The sequence below is a fragment of the Schistocerca serialis genome, unplaced genomic scaffold, assembly GCF_023864345.2.
Source record: "Schistocerca serialis cubense isolate TAMUIC-IGC-003099 unplaced genomic scaffold, iqSchSeri2.2 HiC_scaffold_203, whole genome shotgun sequence".
Classification (NCBI taxonomy): Eukaryota; Metazoa; Arthropoda; class Insecta; order Orthoptera; family Acrididae; genus Schistocerca; species Schistocerca serialis.
The window spans coordinates 1-2500 of NW_026047766.1; the positions used below are offsets into that span (position 1 = coordinate 1).

The 2500-nt window shown below is 60.3% G+C and overlaps 2 non-coding genes across 2 annotated transcripts in view; both read left to right on the forward strand.

The window, feature by feature from the left end:
* The first annotated feature begins 524 nt into the window (after window positions 1-524).
* LOC126443877 (5.8S ribosomal RNA) lies at window positions 525-679 on the forward strand. The gene has a single exon (XR_007582248.1). It is a non-coding gene; the product is annotated as a 5.8S ribosomal RNA (ribosomal RNA).
* A 188-nt stretch (window positions 680-867) lies between these two features.
* LOC126443880 (large subunit ribosomal RNA) overlaps window positions 868-2500 on the forward strand; it is a 4222-nt gene continuing 2589 nt past the window's right edge. Inside the window, exon 1 of the ribosomal RNA XR_007582251.1 lies at window positions 868-2500. This exon is cut by the window's right edge and continues 2589 nt beyond it. This is a non-coding gene — a ribosomal RNA (large subunit ribosomal RNA).

Here is a 2500-nt window from a genome sequence, read left to right on the forward strand (position 1 = left end):
ACACCGCCCGTCGCTACTACCGATTGAATGATTTAGTGAGGTCTTCGGACTGGTACGCGGCATTGACTCTGTCGTTGCCGATGCTACCGGAAAGATGACCAAACTTGATCATTTAGAGGAAGTAAAAGTCGTAACAAGGTTTCCGTAGGTGAACCTGCGGAAGGATCATTACCGACTAGACTGCATGTCTTTCGATGTGCGTGTCGTGTCGCGCAACACGCAGCTACCTGTACGGCTCGCAGTAGCCGTGCGCCGCGTGCGGAACCACGCGTTCGTCTCAAAACTAACGGCAATGTTGTGTGGTACGAGCGCTGAAGCGCTGGAGCGGCTGGCCTGCGGCACCTGGCGCCTGGCGCCGGTTTTGAATGACTTTCGCCCGACTGCCTGTCCGCTCCGGTGTGGAGCCGTACGACGCCCATCGGCCGTGAGGCCGTTGGACACTGAACGCTGGAACAGGGCCGCCACACGCCTCAGTCCCGCCTATGCAACTGTCTCGAAAGAGATGGTGGAAACTATGAAAAGATCACCCAGGACGGTGGATCACTCGGCTCGTGGGTCGATGAAGAACGCAGCAAATTGCGCGTCGACATGTGAACTGCAGGACACATGAACATCGACGTTTCGAACGCACATTGCGGTCCATGGATTCCGTTCCCGGGCCACGTCTGGCTGAGGGTCGGCTACGTATACTGAAGCGCGCGGCGTTTGCCCCGCTTCGCAGACCTGGGAGTGTCGTGGCCGCCTGTGGGGCCGGCGGCGTCTCCTTAAACGTGCGATGCGCGCCCGTCGCCTGGCGGTTCGCATACCGGTACTTACTCGGTAGCGTGCACAGCCGGCTGGCGGTGTGGCGTGCGACACCTCGTACAACGACCTCAGAGCAGGCGAGACTACCCGCTGAATTTAAGCATATTACTAAGCGGAGGAAAAGAAACTAACAAGGATTCCCCCAGTAGCGGCGAGCGAACAGGGAAGAGTCCAGCACCGAACCCCGCAGGCTGCCGCCTGTCGTGGCATGTGGTGTTTGGGAGGGTCCACTACCCCGACGCCTCGCGCCGAGCCCAAGTCCAACTTGAATGAGGCCACGGCCCGTAGAGGGTGCCAGGCCCGTAGCGGCCGGTGCGAGCGTCGGCGGGACCTCTCCTTCGAGTCGGGTTGCTTGAGAGTGCAGCTCCAAGTGGGTGGTAAACTCCATCTGAGACTAAATATGACCACGAGACCGATAGCGAACAAGTACCGTGAGGGAAAGTTGAAAAGAACTTTGAAGAGAGAGTTCAAAAGTACGTGAAACCGTTCTGGGGTAAACGTGAGAAGTCCGAAAGGTCGAACGGGTGAGATTCACGCCCATCCGGCCACTGGCCTCCGCCCTCGGCAGATGGGGCCGGCCGCCCGCGCGGAGCAATTCGCGGCGGGGTCGTGTCCGGTTGCCTTTCCACTCGCCGCGGGGCGGGGCCGTTCCGGTGTGCGGTGGGCCGCACTTCTCCCCTAGTAGGACGTCGCGACCCGCTGGGTGCCGGCCTACGGCCCGGGTGCGCAGCCTGTCCTTCCGCGGGCCTCGGTTCGCGTCTGTTGGGCAGAGCCCCGGTGTCCTGGCTGGCTGCCCGGCGGTATATCTGGAGGAGTCGATTCGCCCCTTTGGGCGCTCGGGCTCCCGGCAAGCGCGCGCGGTTCTTCCCGGATGACGGACCTACCTGGCCCGGCCCCGGACCCGCGCCGCTGTTGGCTCGGGATGCTCTCGGGCGGAATAGTCGCTCCCGTCAGCGGCGCTTCAGCTTTGGACAATTTCACGACCCGTCTTGAAACACGGACCAAGGAGTCTAACATGTGCGCGAGTCATTGGGCTGTACGAAACCTAAAGGCGTAATGAAAGTGAAGGTCTCGCCTTGCGCGGGCCGAGGGAGGATGGGGCTTCCCCGCCCTTCACGGGGCGGCGGCCTCCGCACTCCCGGGGCGTCTCGTCCTCATTGCGAGGTGAGGCGCACCTAGAGCGTACACGTTGGGACCCGAAAGATGGTGAACTATGCCTGGCCAGGACGAAGTCAGGGGAAACCCTGATGGAGGTCCGTAGCGATTCTGACGTGCAAATCGATCGTCGGAGCTGGGTATAGGGGCGAAAGACTAATCGAACCATCTAGTAGCTGGTTCCCTCCGAAGTTTCCCTCAGGATAGCTGGTGCTCGTACGAGTCTCATCCGGTAAAGCGAATGATTAGAGGCCTTGGGGCCGAAACGACCTCAACCTATTCTCAAACTTTAAATGGGTGAGATCTCCGGCTTGCTTGATATGCTGAAGCCGCGAGCAAACGACTCGGATCGGAGTGCCAAGTGGGCCACTTTTGGTAAGCAGAACTGGCGCTGTGGGATGAACCAAACGCCGAGTTAAGGCGCCCGAATCGACGCTCATGGGAAACCATGAAAGGCGTTGGTTGCTTAAGACAGCAGGACGGTGGCCATGGAAGTCGGAATCCGCTAAGGAGTGTGTAACAACTCACCTGCCGAAGCAAC